Here is a 21,518-nt window from a genome sequence, read left to right on the forward strand (position 1 = left end):
TTTTTAGCAGTACTATGCAGACACAACTTCCAAAATTCAGAAATCAGGGAGACCAGACCATATTGCTAGCGTCCTCACCAACCTGGGACATTTCAGGCCATCATTTCAGGTTTTAGTGAACTGCCCTGTCAAGACTTGGCATAAGCTATTAGCATAGAAGGCAGAGAATTCTTGATTTAAATAATCCTATGGGCCAGCCTGGGTAACATAGTGAGGCCCCATCTCTACACAAAATTTAAAAATTAGGCCAGCGTGGTGGCATGCACTTGTGGTCCTAGCTACTTGGGAAGCTGAAGTAGGAGGATCACTTGAGCCCAGGAGACAGAAGTAGCTGTGTGCTGAGATCGTGTCACTGCACACTAACCTGGGCAACAGAGTGAGACTCTTATCTCAAAATAAACAAATAATCAATCCTGTGGCACTTGGTTCCTACTACATTATCTATGATGCACTAATATGTCCTCCAACTATGAGTAATCATTACAGCACTCCCCTCTGTATCCTCCTCCCTTGGGGGTGGTCTGACCTGTTTCCTCCCTTTCTCCTCACTCACCACCCTGGGCTACTCCCATAACTCAGAGGCAACGATCTCACTTCTAACCAAGACTCACCTTGGAATTAACTTTTTATCATAACTGTAAAGACCAAACAGAAATGTCAGCATACATTCAGAATTTATAATGTATGATTAATCCAGGATGGAAATTGGGGTGGTGTGGGAAATCCTTAGATACTAAATTAAAATGTGTGAAAAATTCAAGCAGCAGATAATTTGGAAATCTAATCTTAAAATTTCTCAGCAGGAAAATGTAAAGGGAGGGACGAGAGGAGGAAGTAAAGAGTGCAAGGAAACATGTAAAATGAATGTTTATTTGCTTATTATCTTATAACCATCCTCTTTATATGTATTTTCCAGGCTGTATGTTATCACTGCCTTAATGGATGAGTCAAAAATCAGAAGGGTTAAATGAACTCCTAAAGGATGAAAGCCAGGCTTTCCATTTCACCAACCATTTTTCAGAAGAGTAAGGCTTCCAAATGAAACTCCATTTTGCCTACTCTCAGAAAAACCAAAAAAGCAGAAGATGTAGAATCACTGAAGATCTTAATAATGAAAAAAAAACAGCTTCTGGAAAACTTATGTCCACATAAAAACCTGCACATGGCAGCTTTATTCATAATTGACAAAAAGTGGTAGCCGAGATGTCTTTCAAGAGGCAAGTAGCAAAACTGTGGCACATGTATACAATGGTGTATTAATCAACAATAAAACAAGTGAGTTATCAGGCCATGAAAAGACATGGAGAAGCCTGAATGCATACTGTGAAGTAAAAGATGCTGTCCTGAACAGGCTGCATTCTGTATGAGTACAACTCTATAACATTGTGGAAAGGACAAAAGCTGTAGAGATAATAAAAGGATCAGTGTTCTGCAGGAGTTGGGGAGGCGAGAGATGAGGGATGAACAGGTGAAGCCATGAGATTTTTAGGGCAGTTAAACTATTACTTATGATACTGCAATGATGGATACATGACATTATGTATTTGCCAAAACTCATAGAATATACAGCACAAAGAGTGAAACTTAATGTAAACTATGGGCTCTGCTTAATAATAGTGTAATAATATTGGTTCATCAATTATAACAAATGTACCAAAATAATACATGTTAACAACAGGGAAAACTGGGGAGAGGAGGGGGAAGGTATATGGGAACTCTCTGTACCTTTTCTTCTGAGCAATTTTTCTGAAAACCTAAAACGGCCAAAAGTAAAGTCTACTGGGAAAAAAAAAGTCTCTGGCATGGGTTTTTCCTAGAAGGAAGGCAAGGGAGTTTCAGTTGCTAGCAGTGGGCCTGGGAGACAAGGGGCTTTACAGGGTGTAGGAGGCTGTTTCATGGACATCCATCCATCCAGTCATGTGCCTGACCCCACCCACAGAGGTGGAGGGGGTGTGACAACACTGCTGACTCAGGAGGTTCCAGAAGTTACATGCAGAATCTGGGGGTAGTCTCTCCCTTCTGACTTGGGGGTGTTCTGACTAATATGTGACTAAGAATTTTCAAGGAGACATGATCGGATATAGCCGAGGCCCCATTGTCTTTATAAACAAGCAGCACTCACCTTGTAGAGTGTAACATTTAGAGAGTTCAGTGACTCATGCTCACGTCATGGAGTCTGCAGATGACTGAGTTTTCAGGTCATCGCACTGCATGTAGGCTGGCTTGCTGGGGAGTCCTCACGAGGGCTCCCACATCACTGAGGACATCAGGGGAGGAGGGCATGAGGAGAGGCTGACTAAGCCAGTCTTTGAGCATTCAGAACTGATCATCCTTTTATCTGTTGTCTGAAAGACATGCCAAAAATATGATTTCGGTGCCATCTTGTTCCCTAAAGCTCTTCTCTGGGGGTATATTAGAGAGAATTCCAATTAACACTACTGAAAGCTGAACACTTAACACTTCAACAAGCCCATGAAGGAGGCACGATTGATATCCCAGTTTTACAAATGTGAAGACCCAGTCTTACAGAGGTGAAGTAGCACACACTATAGTACCCAGCCAGAGCATACTGGTGTTGTCTGTCCCCAGAGCCAGAGAGCTGAATCATTTAGGTTCTGTCATGAACTACATGACTACATTTTAGTCAACAATGGACTGTACATAGGAAGGTGGTCCCATAAGATTATAATACCTTATTTTTACTGTACCCCTTCTATGTTTATATACACAAGTGCTTATCATTATGTAACAATTGCCTACAGTACTCAGCACAGTAACATGCTGTATAAGTTTGTAGCCTTGGAGCGATAGGTTATACCATAAAGTCTAGGTGTGTAGTGGGCTCTGCCTCCTAGGTTTGTGTGAGTGCACTCCGTGATGCTCCCACAGCGATGACTTTGCCTAACTATGCACTTCTCAGAATGGATCCCCAGTTGTTAAGCAACTCATGACTGTATGTTGCTTTCCAAATTGATCACTTGGGATGGCCAGTGATGCTGTTAGTCCTCTCAGGGATTATTTAGTGTTAGACAGAAACAATAAATTCTACTGACTTTATTTCTTAAAGCCTTTCTTTGACCACCCTTATTCCATGCTAGTTTTCTGAACCTATCCAGGGTCTCAACTTCAGAAGAACTAAAACATTCCTTCTTTCTCTTGGCTTCTAGGTCTGTTGCTGTAATGCATGTTCCCTCTGCACTGATTTTATGGATAGGATGTAGGGACCAGATGCTGGAGGCACTGCCTCAATACCTGCCTGCCTGAGTTAGGAATGATCCTTAGCACCCACCAAGGACTTCCTAAGTGCTGGACCCTGTGCTAAGCCTGTTTCCTGCATGATCATTTAATCCTCAAAACCTATGAAGAAAATCCCAATATCCACCCATTTTACAGATGAGGAAAGCCAATTTGGATGGGTTCATCAACTTGCACAGAGGCAGAAGGTATGGCATTTGCTGGGATGACATCTGTACTGTTTCGGATGCTTGGAGCCCCCGCATGTTGTGATAATGTGGTGATTACTCAGCTAACGTAGATCAAAGAGGAATTTAAAGTCTTTCATATCACAGACTCTTTGTGGTCTTTAGACGATCATTAAAAAATTAAATATGTCCCTGTTATGTCTATTTTCTCCTAATGTTTTCCTAATGGGAGTGTGAGACTTTTTTACACGAGACAACTGGTTTATATTCCCCAGGAGCCAAGTGGAATGCCATGAATGAGAATGTCATTGCCCTGAATACCTTCGATGCTCTCATAACCACAAATTGTAGTACATATAAAGTGGATGGACAAACTTCCTGCATATTTGTCCCTTTCATTCCTGGCATGCTTCTTATACCGCAGAACATTATGCATATCCAGGAACTGAGGAGTCTTTTGAAAGGGAAATTCCCCCTCCTACCAATACAATGTAAGCTTCAAACCTAGTCAGTGTCATTGGGGGATTTACCATTTTTCTGCTCATGGTCACCACAGTGTCACCAAGGAGAAGAGCAACCACATCCCTTGACCCACCCTCAGCCCTGCCCTGGCCAAGGTCCTTTCTTCAAGGCTGATGCCCTTCACTAATGGTACCGAGAGCAATCCCTTCCTTGGGACTCTTGCCCTGAAATTTCCCAAGACGTCTTGGAAGGCATGGATGCAGGGTGAGGATGGGAGGTTTTAGAGGACCAGCCATTAAGGCCCTAGGCTAAAACACTGGACTTCTTTTTCCAGATTGCTTCTGCTTCTAAAAGAGAATGTATGAATTAACCATTTCTCTCTGACATCTAGAAACATCTAGAAAGATCTGTTTTTGTTTTTGTATAAACTTTTTTTTTAAGTATAAAACTTTTTTTGGGGGGGGAGATGGAGTCTTGCTCTGTCGCCCACGCTAGAGTGCAGTGGCATGATCTCAGCTCACTGCAGCCTCTGTAGACTGTACAAGACTTCTCACGTAGATGGGCATGTTAATACTATCTAAAGATAATCAGATTGTGTTTACCTAAATATTCATTTCTGAGATACCATAACTTCAGTTTCATTGTCCTTTTACTTTAAGTTGTTGCATTAGTTTCACTGAATATAAATAGAATTAGTATCAAGGCATCAGTGTCAAGATGAATGCAGCTTTCTGCCCTGGACTCCCAAAATTTCACAGAGCTTGATGGCAGGACAGCATTTTTCTCCAGGAACTCCTTAGTACAGCCAGGTCCAAACTATAAAATACAGACAACAAACTAGATGCCTGCAGGAGTCAAGCAAGTCGTATGAATGGATGGTTCAATTCAAGTGCTGGGGACAGTGCTGACCAGGTAAAGATGAGAAAACATACCCCCTTTAGCAGGGGACCATCACCACTCTGTGGTTGCCAGGAGTAGGACTGGCTACATAATATGGGAGGCCCAGTGCAAAATGAAAACGCAGGGTTATTTGTCAGGAAGACCTACTCAGGCCGCAGGCCCATGAACCTGGCCCTGGCCAGGAGGCAAGGTCAGACCAAGGTGATGGTGGCAGCAGGTGCAGCTCCAGAGCATACATAGACCTGCGTTTGCACACCCTGTGAGACTGCTCAACTCAGAGAAATCCCGGTATGAATGTTGTAAAAAGTGTGCTGGCCTCCAAGGCCTCTCCTGGAGTCCACTCCTCGACCCATTTCGACTGCTCCGGGACTTACAAATGGTAACATGTGCAGAGTTCCTGAGATCACCTGCACGGGTGTTTGATAACTTCTCAAGGGGCTTTCCAGAAAGCTATGGGTGCATGGCTGAACTCAGGTTAAAAACCTAATACACCTTCTTTTCCCTTCTTTCCATGCTAAAAAGAAATGGATGTCTTCCTTCCAACTATAGAATTTAACATTTTTTCACCTTTATTCATAACTCATTTTATTTAACTTTTCAATTATTTTATTTAACACAATTGATTCTTATTTTATTTTAAAATATTCTTACAGTGGCTGGGCGCGGTGGCTCACATCTGTAATCCTAGCACTTTGGGATGCCGAGGCAGGCAGATCACAGGTCAGGAGTTCGAGACCAGCCTGGCCAATATGGTGAAACCCTGTCTCTACTATTTTTAGTAGTGGTGGTGGGTGCCTGTAGTTCCAGCTACTCGGGAGGCTGAGGCAGGAGAATCACTTGAACCCAGGAGGCGGTGGTTGCAGTGAGCTGAGATCGCGCCACTGCACTTCAGCCTGGGTGACAGAGTGAAACTACGTTTCAAAAAAAAAAAAAAAATCATACATTGATTCTCTTTCAAACATGGAAAATAATTATATTTCAAACATACTGAAAATAATATACAGACATCCAGATATATCCAACCCTAGATTTAATAAATGTTGGCATATTGCCATATTTCTTTGACATCTGTTTGTTTTAATAAAGAAATAATTGCACATATATTGGAAATGTCCCCATATATTCCCTTCCTTTTTATCACAGAATTAACCAAACTCTTGAGAGTTTTATAACTTTCCTATCAATGGTTTTATACTTTGATGCATAAGTAACTAGATAGCATTATGTCTTCTTTTTAATTTACCAAAATTATATAATGCATTTGTAACTTGCTCTTTATCCCTTCAACACTTACAGAGTATGTATGTTGATACATGTAGATTTAGGATATTCATTTTAAGTGCTATTTAGTAAGCTCCTATGCATATAGGACAACTTATACATGCCCATGTCTTAGGCTTCTTTCTGATTGTTTGCTATTTTTTAACGAACAATGTGCAGCGACGATTAGGGTATATGGTTCTTGTGCATATATTTCTTAAGAATATGTACCCAGGTTGTAGGGTCTGAATAGCCTCAGTTGGGAGCAGTTTGACAATATCCACTCAGGGGGCTGTACTCATTTACACTCCCACAATCGATATTTGAGAGTTCCTCAACTACACTTCCTCTGTCTTACTTGTTATAACGAGGCATCCTTTTTTTTTTTTTTTTTGCCGAATTGTTGAGTGTGAAGAGACATTTCATTGCTGATTTAATCTTCATTTCCCTGTCACTAATGAGATTACATGTCTTTTCATATGTTTATTGGCCATTAGGGATTTCTCTTCTGCTATGAACTTATTTATATCCTTTGCCATTTTTTTAAAAATTGGGTATGCTTTTATGAGAAAGCGCTTTATAAGTTCTAGATATGGATTCTTTGTTGGTTAAGAGTGTAACAAGTTTCTTCTCCTAGTCTGTGGCTTGCTTTTTCACTAAGCTTGGATTGCCTTTTGTTATACAGAGGATTTTAATTTTAATGTAGTTAGATTAATCATTCTTTGTTTTCACAGTCTGTGGTTTGTGTGTCTTGGTTAGTGAATCCTTCTCCATCCAAGCTTATACAGATATTCTCCAAGATACAATTCTAAGTATTTTTAGGTTTTGCTCTCCACATTTATGCCTTTAATCCTCTGGAAAGTAATTTTCTGTATAGTGTAAGGTAGGATTCTAACTTTATGTTTTTCTGAATGGAAGTTTCCACAGAATCATTGAATAGTGTATTTTGTCTCCTCTTCCTTGCAATGCCACTCCGGGCATCTATCAAATTCACATACGTGCATGTTGTCTTGCACTGGTCTATTTATCCATTTCTGCACTATTATGCCATTTTCATTACCAGAGCTTGATCATGATTACTGATGCCTAATATGGGAAGTTCACCTTTGTATTTGTTAAGATGCTTTGGGCTGCAATTCACATTGACATAAAAATGGGCTTTTATAAAATGCCATATAATAAGAATAATGAAGGAACTGGCTATTGCTTTTTCAACAATCACTTCCTAATGAAAATCTTTTCAAAGACAAAAAGAGAAGTGCAGGCGTGAAGGACATCTTACTTTGATCAGAAAAAAAATCCCTTCCCAGAATCCCTGCTGGGGATTGCTCCTTACACACCATTGCCCAGCAGTGGGTGACATGGGCAGCCATTCATCACTGCCTGGAAAAAGAAATGGGATTGTAGGAACTGTTTTATTATTGTCAATTTGTCCATCACTCCTTACAATTCTATTTTCACTGCATCTATTTTAGGGCTCAGATGCTGGATGTACAAAGATTCAGGATTGTTATCTTGCTGACAAATTGTTCCTTTTATTCTTATGTAAGAATATATTTTTATTTTTTCTTTATTTCTATATTTTTATTAATTTGTATTGTTCTGAAGGTTATTTTGTCTAAGATTAATATTAATGTATGTTTTTTCTTTTGATGAATGCTTTCCTGTATCTCTTTTCTCATTCCTTACTTTCAAAGTATATCTCTTTATGTTTACGTATTTCTCTTGTACACATCGGTAAGGTTGGGCTAGGCTCTGCTGTGACAATAAACAGCTCCAACGTATCAACAATTGAGCAAAACAAAAAACTGCAGGTCCCTCAAAGCTCCATGGGGGGTTCTGTTCCACTTCATCCTTACCCTGGGGTCCCAAGAAGTCATTGTTTGCACCATTGCTAGTGGTTTTTGCAGAAAGAGAAAACCTGACATGCTGTGAACTGTTAGCATTTCCACCCCAAACTGGCACACACCACTTCAGCTCACACCATATAACAGTTATACGTCACACTTCACTCCTGGGGTAGGCAAGTGACATCCAAATCATGAGTCCAGGATGAAGATAAGGAAAATTTAGTGATCAGCATGAAAAACTGCCATGACAGATGTTTGGATCATTAAAATAGTATTCAATCTGAGAAGCTATATTAATTGATAAGTTTATATTTATATTTATGACAAATACTGATATTAACTAATTTGTGTCTTCTCTTTATCCTGCTCTTATTTCTTTTTTTACACTTTCTTTCTTTCACCTATTGGGAAAAGTATATTCTATTCCTATTTTTACATGCTTATCTTAAAATTGTAATGCATATTTAGCACAGCAAATCAATATTTATACTCTTGTCCTAAACATTTTAAAGAATTCAAAATACATTAGTTCTATGGAGTGTTTCTTATCTTCCATTGTGCTCTTTTCTAGCATTTTAGTTCCACCTGGATTTTAATTCTCTTCTCAAATACTTGGTTTTAATATTTTTAAGTCAATGCTTTTGAAGAAATGTATCCAACATTTTAATAAATCCTCTATTCACCATCAATTTTTGCATTCTATTCCTCATTCCAGGGTTAATTCTCATCTAATTTAATTACACTCTTAAGATGTTTCTTCAATAAGCATCTTTAAAGAAGAAACTTCCATTCATTGTTTATCTGAAAATCTTTTCCTTTTGCTTTCTCTCCTGAGTAGAAGTTTAGCTACCCCAGAATCCTAGACTGGCAGTTGCTTTCAATATAAAGTTAATAAGTACTTTGAAGATAATATTCTGTTGTCTTCAGGTCTCTATTTTGGTGATGACAAGATTATTATTTTATTTTTTATTTAGAATACCCCTTGTTGTTCTAGCTGCTCTTAAGACCTTCTGCCTGTCTTTGGCAGTCCATTGTCCACATATAAGGTATCTAGGTGAGTATTTTGTTTAATCCATTCTGCCTAGGATTCATTGAGCTTTCTACATCTCAGAACTGATTAATTTAATCAATTCCAAAAAATTCTCTGCCATTATGTTTTTGAATATTGGCTCTTTCTTTTCACTCTGTTATTTTCTTTCTGGAATTTTAATTTGATATATTTTAGGCTGCCTAAGACTATTCTTCATATTCCTTTACTTCTCTTTCATATTTCAATTTATGTATCACTCCATGCTGCATTCTAGGTTATTTCCCAGATTTTATATCTGTGTTTATTGAGTCTCTCTCCTACTATGTTTAATGCATCATTGAGTTTATCCTTTAAGTTTTTAATTACTTTTTCTGTGGAAAGACACTCTATGTATTTTGGGGACTACTTTTTGGTTAATTAGATTGTTCTTTACACACAGTGTCATGCCTTTCATCATGTTCTCTGTTCTTTTAATATCTAATAATTTTAGATGTTCTTATTTTATAGTTTCTTTCAGATTATTCCATGACCTCTAGTTGTTGGGGAGGCGGGCATTAATACTCCCATCATTGACTCTCTATTACGATGAATAATTACTTGTTATTTCCCATGTTTTTCTTGCTAGCTCATCTTCATATTTTTCAGACTGAAAGTTTTTCTGAATGACAATTTCTTGCATAGAAAGTAAGTCATTATCTGATTCTAGCATCATGTGAACTGAACTACTACAGATTCACCTCCTACTACAAACATACAAAACAGTTGGATAAAGTATAACAACAGGGCACTTTAAAAAACATATATAAGAAAAAAATAAATAAGGAAAATATCTGTTTTCTCTATGAGTCTTTTTAGCTCTGAATTCCTAGTGGTTTTGTTTTTTCAAAGTACCAAGGATTTCATCTGAGACCAGATTCCATGTGGATTTCTGAGTTGAGATTCTGTGCTAGCTAGTCCATAACTTTGCTTGTCACTCCTCTGCCTGTGGCAGGCCAGAGTTTCAGTTTCTCAAGAGATTATTTGTGCCTTTTTCTACTCTTCCCTATGTTTGGGGTAGTGCAAGCTTGTTGTACTTTGCCATGTTGGTCAAGGCAGCTTTTCTGTGAGGGTCTCTTCACGGAGTGGGTAATTCAATGCCAGCCTCAGTTCAAGCACTGTGCCTCACGGAGGCCACAGGCCACATCTCCTGTCCATCTGTGAGCATTCATACTTCAGCCCCTAAATTGCAGGACATCTATCTAAATGTGAATTATCCCACAACCATATCAGGCTGCTGCTACATTAGCTCTGCTCTGTCCAGAGGTTCATTCTTCATTTCTGGCAACTGGGGATTCCCTTAATTCATTTTTCCCCGAGATATGTTTTATAAACTGCTATGGTCTTATGACTTATCCAGAATTTGTATATTTGTGACAAAAGATGGGTCTACAATAGTCCAGTCCTCCACGTTGCTAGAACTGCTCTGTGCTTTACTTCCTATAGAAGACATCACTACCCAGGGTGTGGGAGAGCACCAATATATAATTACTTTTACAGCAGTTTATTAAAACATTGAATTTCCTTAAATAAGAAAATCTGAAAATACACATATGAATGAGTTAGAATGGCATCTATACCTTCAAGTAAGAAAAACATTCTCTATTACATCAGTCATCACTATTTATCTTTTGTGTCTTAGACTGTGGCCCTGTTATCTTAAATCTGTGGTTTTAATAATGAAACTTTTCAAAATTAACATATGGAACTGCATTTTTGCTAAACTATTTACTTCTCATTTCTTGTTTCCAGGTTTAGTTTAATATGATCCCTCACTTTAGCTACCATACTTTGTAGAAAATGCGTTCTCTTGCAGAGCCAAGGAAATGTAAAACAAAAATGACACACACACATGTCCCAAAAGTATCCATCTGTTCATTCACCCTTCTGGAATTTAGGAATTTTTTCATATACTAGTATGGAGACTTTTCCCCTTTAAGGCTCATATATTTGGTATTTTGTGGGACCTGGTAAAACCATAACATAGCATGAGATAAGTTCCAGAAAGTAAGATAGCATTTATTATTTACAATGCATTCAATCCCCTTGACAATTGAGTGTTATTTTCACTTTAGGAAAAATGATAAAATGAATAAGAAGGAAAATTAAGTGCTGGGAGTTGGCAAAATAGGACCTTTATGTTGGTGAATATTGAACACAGGAAAAATGACAAGTGACAGCCAGCTAGGAATTACATTTCATGGGGAGGTACCTCATATCCAAATATAGACAGAGGGGATTACTGCTTATTAAAATCCTGTTTTGAAATATTTCTTAAGGCTTTTAAAAAATTTTGTTTTTTCTATCATGAAAGCCCAAGAAAATTCTTGAAGTTCTGTTTCTTCCACCTTCCAAGACCAGAGATTTTACAGATAACACCCCCGTCAGGCAGAAGCTGTATTTACTGAGTCAACCTGAATTACAGCCTTAGCTGGAGTTGTGAGGTCAGAAAGCAACTGCATCTTTCTCAGAAGAACATGGAGTTGGAAAATTCGATTCAATAAATTTGTTTTCCCACCCCAAGTATGGTAATTTATCCAAAGTATACAAATAATGGTAAATTTTCAGACCAGTCAGACCAATCTTGTAATAATAAAGACCATAAAAACAACATGACGGCAGCTGCTGATATATGAACAGGTTGGATTTCCAAAATGCATGTGTGTTTACGAATGTGATCACCACCTCAAGAACTGGCAGATAATGTTGTCCTTCAAGAGTTACATTATAAATCAGTCCACAAGGATCAGGGTCAGGAGAGCCAAGTCACTTAAAGGAAGGAGAACTGAAGGTCTTAACATATTTATGACAAGTACTGATGTGGATGACATGTAAATCGGTGTGCATCTGGCAATTCATAGCTAACATTTTAATTATTAATATACACCTGGATCCAACAACTTCACAGTTGTCCTAAAGAAATACTTAACAATGTATTAGTGGCTGAGTATGTTGGCTGTAATCCCAGCACTTTGGGAGGCCGAGGCAGGTGGATCACCTGAGGTCAGGAGTTCGAGACCAGCCTGGCTAACATGGTGAAACCTCGTCTCTACTAAAAATACAAAAATTAGCTGTGCGTGGTGGCAGGCGCCTGTAATCTCAGCTACTCGGGAGGCTGAGGCAGGAGAATCGCTTGAACCCAGGAGGCAGAGGTTGCAGTGAGCCAAGATCACGCCACTGAACTCTAGCCTGGGCAACAGAGTGAGACTCCATCTCAAAAAAAAAAAAAAAAGAATATATTATAATCATAAATGTTGTTTATAGGGGAAAATAAAAAGTAACCCAAGTTCAATTATATTGGATAAAGAATTATTAATCATTGTTAACAATTATTTGCAATTGTCAATAATTGAAAAATAATATTGCAGAATAGTTAATGCAGTACAGAGCAATCGATTAGTCAGCATCTGCATTTCTATCCTCCATAGTTTCTTCAGACACTTTTAGGTAGGGAGAGAGTAGATACTTTGATTGAAACTTACGGAGTCCCATGTTTTGTTTTGTTTTTTTAAATCATTCTCAGGCAATTAGATACTATCAATCTCTGAAAGATAAACACAGTCGCAACTCAGTAAAATATCCAGTGCTATGTAATTGTCAAAATAAAGGACTTGGTTTTAGGATAAATCTCTTTATCTGACTTGAATCTTCTGCAGGTGACGTTCAAAAGAGCTGGTGTCTATCCGTTTCTCATTCCCTGCCGTGCTTCCTCGCCTCTCCCTCCATTTTGCTAAGTCTAGCTTCCAGTAAGGAAAGAGAGAAGTGAGAAGCAGGAAAGTCACTTGACCAGTCTGCAGTGAGAAGCACCATGATCTCAGGCTGGCTGGAGATTAAAGCTCACCTTCTCTGGTAGCCCCTTTGGTGGCCTTTCTGGAGCCTCCTCGCCTGCACTGGACTCATTTGATTGCATTTCCTGTGACTTGGTCATGCATTCTCTCCAATTAACCATTCCCCTTGCAGTGGTCCATAGGCAGAGACTGTGTCTGTCTGTCCCCAGGCCCCTCCAGAAAGTCCTCCTGAGCTGGACCAAAGATGATCTGCTCAGCCATCCTTGATCAGGGGCCACAGCTGTTCCTTAGGGCTGCCTTCCTTTGACCTGAGGGCAGGCAGAGTACACTGGCCCATCTAGCCCATTGTGGCTTCTAAGTTTTCCCAAGCAGAAGTCATGCATCAGTCTCCTGCAACTCCCCAACTGACAACGCAATTCCATCAAATTAATGCAATTCTGGGTGGCCCTCAGGCTTCTCTCTTCTGACTTGATGTGAAATGGAAAGCACCCTACTCCCATCTCTTTCTGGTTGGGATGGGGATTCTTACAGGCCTCTCACTGTTCTCTCCAGTGAAATCTTTCTTTCTTTTTTTTTTTTTTTTTTTGAGACGGAGTCTCACTCTGTTACCCAGGCTGGAGCACAGTGGTGCCATCTTGGCTCACTGCAAGCTCCGTCTCTGGGGTCATCTTGGCTCACTGCAAGCTCTGTCATTCTCTTGCCTCAGCCTCCTGAGTAGCTGGGACTACAGGTGCCCGCCACCACACCTGGCTAATTTTTTTGTATTTTCAGTAGAGACAGGGTTTCATTGTGTTAGCCAGGATGGTCTCAATCTCCTGATCTTGTGATCTGCCTGCCTCAGCCTCCCAAAGTGCTGGGATTACAGGCATGAGCCACTGCGCCCAGCCTCCAGTGAAATCTTTCTAAAACCTTTCCTAATCTCCAGTCTTGTTTCTTTGATATCCTTGATGTGAAGAAGGGGAATGACAAGTGTGAAACTGATTTTTAAATATCTCACTGGAAGGGCCTGCCATGTGGCCTTGTTTTCAACCCCCTTTGTCTTTGCCATGTATCGCATCTTTATGGCTCAGTAGAAACTTCATGCTCATATGGAGACGTGAATGGGCTTTTCCAATAACTCCATCCCCTTTGCTAGTGAGAATGTCAAAGTTTTAGGGGAGGCTTTGTATATAAAAAGGGAATTCCTGAAGTTTGTAAGCAAGGTCTTTAGACGTCTGTATTGCTTTGCAAGAAAAAAAAAAGATTGAAGAACATGATTTCTGCTTATGAGAGGAAGAAAGCAAAAAGAGAATGGTAAGAGCAGAGCAAGCGCATGGCTGAGTAACATGGCTCAAAGACCAAAGGATTCTAAGGAAAAGGATGTCAAACATTCAAGCATAACGATCTTCACATCCTGAAACATTCAGTTAAGTCAGCTGTGAATCCAAAAACTCCTTGTATGGTTGATTTGAATCAAGGAAAGAACCTGATTTCCACTTTTGGGTCTATGGCCAGCCAAAGTGAAATTAATGAACAGCTGTAGGCTGAGGAGTGGAGAATGGAATTCACAAGACGCAGGAAGCCAGAGTCACAGGTGAGCATTAGAATGGGAGATCCTGGGAAGTTGCCAAAATCTGGAGGAGAACAATGAAATGAGGGACCAAGGCATCTTATCTAGACAATGAGGAGCAGAGAGACCCAGTTGACATCTGGCTTATACATATAAGTATACATATTAAAATATCTGGATGATGTTAACCACAGTTATTGCTGGTTGCTGGGATTGCAAAAGATCATTATTTTCTTCTTCATGTTTTCTTTCTTTTTACTAATATATGTTGCTTAGATTTTCCACCATGTTGTTGTAATTAGTGGGGGGTGGGGTAGCAAATTTGAGTTTAAAGAAAAATAAGAGAAAAAAGTATGAATTAAAATCAAGAGAGTCAGGGAAATAGGAATCCATGGGTTCTGGCTTGGCAAGTCCCTCCTGGATGTAATGTGCTATCTTATGGGCTGCTCCATTTTTCAATACAAAATAATACATTTCTATTTTATTTATGCATGCATTGTTTTATTCATGGATCTGTCTCTAACATTAGCCAATAAACATCCTCCTTGAATGCACTTACCAAATGTAAAAATAAAAATAAATAATACATTTCTAAAGTGTATTCCCGTGAAGAGCTAAGAAAGCTAAAGAGCGAAAATTAAAGTGACTTTAATATGAAAAATGCCCCCTTACAAAGCCTTTGGATAGCAAACCACCTTTCCCAAGGTACACCTTTCTGCTGGTTAGAACATGGGAACATTTTGTCCTATGAAAAGACACAAGTCCTTCTAGGCCGCTGGACCTCCCTGAAACATCAGTCCTTCAAAATCATTTGTGGTTCACTGTTCTCGCTGAATGCAGTAACCATGCAGATAGGGTCTTTCCTGAGCTTGTCCTTCCTAGCACACCCTCACTCCTACTTCCACACACACATACATGCAACACCCAATTCAGGCATTTTGTGTGGTGAACGCTTGGCATTAAAGGAAGGAAGTAAGAAAAATATTTGGGGGATATATGTTAACGGTCTATTGAGTTAAAACAGACAAATCTAGAAGTAAAATCACTCAGATGTGCTTGCCCAAACTGTAAGAAGAGTCCACACTGGGTCTGCTCATTGTCTGAAAGGCTCTACCAGAAGCTCCTATAGAAAATTTCATTACCTCAATGCAGTTGACTACAAATAGCCTGATGCCGGTTATCATTTGAAGGGTAGAAAACTGAAACATTCATTCAATTCTACCTCATTCTACAAGCCAAGGTAATATGAAGAATCATCTGGGAAGCCCTTAAAAATACAGAATGTAGGGCTATACTTTCAAAGATTAGAATTTAGGGCTCTACTTTCAAAGATTCTGGTGTACAGAGTCTGGATTAGGGCCTGGGAATCCTACATTTTAAAAATATGACGACAGGTAATGATCTGCCAAATTTGAAAACCTCTGCTCATGACCACTTAAAGCAACAGCCTGTTCTAATTTATTTCACCCAATTAATTGCTTAAAGTTAACATGTGTACAAATAACATGGTGATATCATCATTATCACCACCGTCAACTAACCAATGAAAAGTAAATACCAAGTGTCCCCATTCACTCTACTGTGAATTACTCCATCTATTTCCTAAAATGAAGCCTCTTCTTTGACCTCTGCTTCTGTTCCACCATTCCTCTTTTCAGTTCTGACTCTTCCTATGACCACTGGACCATGGAGAGGGAAAGTTACCTCTTTGTCAGTGATTCACACCAATTATCTCCTGCCTATAATTATATCTCATCTCTAATTCAAAAGTTCTGCCTGCAATCATACTTTTCTTTTTGTTTTAAAAAGATCATAATTCTCAGGTAATTTATTGGAACATGAATGGTTTTCCAGGGTATGCCATCCATGTGTCATCCATATGCTGCATGCTTTTATTTGATCATTCTCAATTTTCCCAGCCTATTCATCTAGATACTGTAAATGCTATGTCAGGCCCCTCATGAATTATGTTTGCCATATTCCTCAATCTATTGGTAAAATAAATCTAATAACAACAAACAAAAAGGGAGAAATTTGGGAAGTTGAGTAAATTTTTTCTTAGGGATCTTGTGTTGCTTCATTGTGCTCCGAAGTTTTCTTTTCCTTGTTTAAAAACCATCCCCTTAGTAACTGAGACTGACGACTTGGCTCATTGTTGAATTTGACGCCTTTTCTGAGAAAGAGCATTGGTGATCCGCAGCTCCAGGCTGACCCTCACATCCCCAAGTCCTCAGCTGGGACTCAACACGAGGGACTGCGAGTCTTTTACCCTTCTTAGATCTTGCTCAATATTTCTCATGTTCTTTCCAGTAAGAAAATTGTGCTATTTGATTATAATAGGCCCCTTCTCACTTTTTAAATCCAGTGTGAAATTGGAGGAGGAGGTGGTGAATAAATTAATAAAAATATCTAACTTTGAGGTTTCTTTTTTTAAGTAACTAATACCTGTCATGATCCAACTTTTATGAAGTAGTCACTGAAAGTTTCATGGGAATAATTGTCATACTGAATCAGTCCATTCACCACAGACACACACAGCCACACATACACGCATATATACAACATTCTCATGTAAAACATTTTGAAATAGATTCACATGAAGTTGCAAAGATAGTTCAGAGGTCTCACATACCCTCACTCACTCTACCTCAGTGGTTTCATCTTCTGTAACTATAGTGCAATATCAAAACAAGAAAATGAGCATTGGTACTTTGTGTGACACACTATTTTAAGAATCTTATTATCTGTTTCTCCAGCCAAAGCCTCCTTCTCAGAAGCCATAATAGACTCACTGTCACCAAATTAAGTCAAAATTTTCCCTGTGTGTGAACCCAGGTTTGTGGGTTCAGTCCAATTGTTTTGGTTTATCTTTGAATTGGGTTATGGTTCCCCAAATTGAAAATTGACATCATCGAACTAATTTCATATAATATCTACTCCACTTGTCTGCATGTGGGACCCGAAATATTGTCATGAGAGATTAGGAAGAGAAATAAATTAGTGAAAAAGATCAAAAGTCAATGTTTCTTTTCTTTAAAAAAAAAAAAAAGAAAGAAAAGCAACTAAAATGTGTCCTGATCAAAACTTTATGAGGTAGCCACTTGGAATGTGTCACAATATTTGCCCTCCTAAATCAGCCCATTCACTATAGCCACATGCACACACCCACAAAATGCATATACAGGCATAGATAACACACACTCAGATGCACACACACGGACACCTGCGCACTTATGCACATTCAAACGAACCCATGGAGACCACTTTTTTTTTTTTTTACTATATTTTCGTCTATGTCCTCAGCCAATGCTCCTCCTCAGGAGTCAGAACTGACTCACTGGCTGTCAATGAATCCAACATCAAGACACAACTGTCCCCTTCTTTGGACCTGGGCTGGTGAGTTCAGCCAAATTGTTTTCTGTCCGTCTGTGAATGGGGTTATGGATCCCAAGAGAAGGAACTGAAATCATCAAACTAATTTTACATGATGTACTAAGAAGAACGCGGTACCACATGAAAGAGCTCAGTGATTAGTTTACCAAGCCATCCAGATCTATGTAAATGACCTGTGATAAATGACTGGTCAGCCAAAGGAACAGAAATCATGTATTATTTCTGCAGTTTGAAGTGAAATGCCATTTGTATTTATCATTGTTCTGAAGCAGCACAGCAGAGTGTGTGGGACTAAACTTTCTGCAAACACATAAGTGGACTTCTTATTTAAAAAATTGTATATGCATATATAATTAATGAAATACATATATATATATTTAAGTCAGAGTTTCCTTACTTGGATTATTAAAGGTGACTTGCAGATGGTGCTGTGCTGGCAACCATGTAATTCACTTACACAGAAATTTACTAGAGTTCTGAACGTGGAAATATTTAAACAAGGTCAAAATATTTTGCTTTTCATTTAGAATTTTCATCATAGATTCTGAGATTCAAAAAATACACTCATAGCATTATCACCATAATTTTCTTATTTTTGCATTCTTCTGCTTCATTTCAATTTTTTTTTTTTTAGTTTCTCTGGATAAAACATTAGTGTAATTAAATGTGTGGGTGGCAGTCTCTTCACCTAAAACGTCCATGAATCTTAGGGCAGCACTGTCTAGAGAGAATTGAAGTAATCACAATATAAATGAGGCACTTGGATCTACTAATGTTTTTTATAAGCCAAGATTACCTAATGAATTTACCATGGAGGCCTCAGATAGCCACCATTGATCATTTTTTGAGCACTTGCTATGTGCAAGTATGGTGCTGACTGCTTTAGGTAACACAGTCTCTTTGATCATGACAAATTTCCATGCAGCTGCTATTATTGTTCCTATTTTACAGGTTAAGAAACTTCAGTTCCTAGAGACTGAGTAGCTTGACCAGGATCACAGAGCAGGGGAGCTGGGTTGAAACTCAGACCCACCAGACACTGAACTACTGTGTTTAGCCATTATAGTTCACAGCTCTTCACAGAGGTTAAATGCTGCAAAGAAAGGCAGTGAGCTTGAGCTGTGATGGAAAAGAAGCACAGGCGAGTGTGAGCTAATCAAGACTGGAGACTCATGAGTAATATAAGCAAAGACACAGGGGGAGGGAGAGTTCACCGGAACTAATGAGGGAGGGTCTACAGGCCCTGGGAAAAGGCTGGTTCCGGGAAATTTCCACACTTGAGAAACTGGGGAATCATTATTTTTCCAGCTGAATGGCAAATGATTCCAGTTCAAATTGTCTCCATTTGGCTTCCCCAGTTATTGGTTTAGCTGGGGCTGCACTCGAGAAAGATGCAAGTGTGGAATATGAAATGAAACAGAGAAAGAACGTGAAATACCACCAATGAAGGGAACTGGGCGTGATTGAGAGAAAAGACGGTAGCTCCAAAGCCACAGTGTAAAGAAAAAAACAAGTTGCTTTGGGGTTGGAACAGCAGGAATTTTCCCACCAGTGCATTCCCAGTGGCATCTATCTGTATACAAAAATGTATACCTGTGAATCAAGAGTTTCTATGGTTGAATATATGTGGGTAGGTCTGTAGTAATTTCTATAACCTATCTAGTTCCATTGGGAGGGAGGTGGGATGATTTACACTGTTTTTCGTCCTGTGGGATTATAATTCTCTAACTTTTTTTTACCTTGAGTTTTATTTTATTTAGTTTGCTCCAAACTCTAACACAGTGCTTCTCAAACTTTAGTTACTTATGAAACACTTGGGAAATATTGTTAAATCAGACTCTTATTTAGTAAGTCTGGGGTATGGTCTAAGTTTCTGCATTTCTAACAAGCTCCCCTAGAGGTTGGGGGATACCCCAGTTGGGGTACCACACTTTGAATAGTGGGGGCTCTAAGAAATAAATCATACTAGCAGAAGAGACAAAGATTATTACTTTCTCCCAATAAAGCAGCATCTGTGTCCATCTTCTCACTTCCCTTTTGTCTTCTACTATCTTTTCTGCAGGTTCTAATTTGCGGCTAAGGCTAAAGAAAGGATGTACAGTAGGTACACACCAGACCCCAGGTTTGTAGAGCTCCCCTCTTCCCAGCACCTGCTTGCTCTTCTATCCGCCTCCCTCTGCCTGATCCCATCTGGATGGCTGGACTTCCTTCCTCTCCAGAGGGAATTCCACTGAAACAGCTGCTTCCTCCTCATGCGTGTCAACCAGTGTTCTTATAGAACTGTCATAATCTAGAGCTTGGAATCCAACATGAGAAATCAGCAGGTCCAGCCTTCTGCCCTCAGTAAGTGAATGTCCAAACCCTTCAAAGGGGAAGATATGCCTATTTTCCTCACCCAAACCACCATCATTTCTTTTTGTTTGTTTGTTTGCTTTTTAACCATTCATATTTTCAAACATCAGCTGTGGGCCTGGCTCAGTTTGAGACTCAGTCATCAAGACCATATTTGGATTAATTTCGTTCCAGGTCAAACATTCCAATTTAATACATTTATCCCATGATTTCCTAATGCTATCAAATGACACATCGTTTTATTTTTTTTCTTTGTTTTTCTCTTTCAACTAATTTATTTAATGGGTCCAAAATGGGTGATTAGAGCACAAAACATGTGGTATCCTAATTGGATTTTGAAAATGTGTAAACATGGCCCTCCGGTGGCTTGCTATTACCATCTGGACCAAATATAAACTTCTGACCATTGCCTTCAAACTCTCCTTCACCCAGCATCACCCTATGGCCACTCTCATTTGTGACTTCTCCTCTCCAAGGTCCCTCTGTTCCAGCCAGGCCATGCTTCTTGTTTTTCAGAACCAGTTTCTCAATTTCCGCTTCAAGGCCTCTGCCTGAACTGGTCTACAGAGAAGGAACAAGTTCCTACCTTCCATTCTCTATGCCTTTCAGAAGGCTTCTCAGATTTCACTCCTAGAAATGTTTCTCAAACTAATCCTATCCATTTTTTTACTCCACTATGATCCCTACTTCACCTCAATGTCTGCAATTATCTGGGCAAAGCTTGTGTTTTACTCATGTCTGTCTACGTGGCTCATTGAGTCATTAACAGTAGCAGTAGCAGTGGTTCCTACGCGGTGGTATCTAAGCCAGGTGCTGGGGCTCCACTGTGAACGAGCAATCAATGTACTTAATATCACAGTTTACATTCAGGTTTCAGAAGGTGGATAATGAGCAATAAATGAACAAACAAAAATTTCAGATGGTGAAAAAGTTCTGCTGGGTGGTGTGAGGTTAGAGGGCAGGGAGCAAGCTTCCTCTTGATCTGAACTCTCTATCTCTCTGAATTCACTTTACAAAATAGTACACATCCGGCACAAACACATGTAGGCTCACTTGGTTGAGATGCACACATCAAAGTTTGCATGTGAATACAGCACATATCTCAAGGGAAGGTTCTTTGTGAGGCCAGTCATGCCTGGGGAAATATCATTGAAGAGACTGATCACTGATTTCATTGATGGGAAGGTACTTTTCTGCAGTCTTCAGTATAGCCCAGAGTTTCTCAAACTTAACACATCTGGGGTACTTGTTAAAAGTCAGACTACATAATGAAAACATTGTATTATAGCTTTTAAGGGACAAGAATCAGGACGCTGAGATGGATGAATGGGTGGGTGGAAGGAAGGAAGGATGGATAGTGGATGGAAGGAAGGATGGATGGTGGATGGAAGGAAGGATGGATGGTGGATGGAAGGAAGGATGGATGGTGGATGGAAGGAAGGATGGATGGTGGATGGAAGGAAGGAAGGATGGTGG

The sequence above is a fragment of the Pongo pygmaeus genome, chromosome 6 (genome assembly GCF_028885625.2).
Source record: "Pongo pygmaeus isolate AG05252 chromosome 6, NHGRI_mPonPyg2-v2.0_pri, whole genome shotgun sequence".
NCBI lineage: Eukaryota > Metazoa > Chordata > Mammalia > Primates > Hominidae > Pongo > Pongo pygmaeus.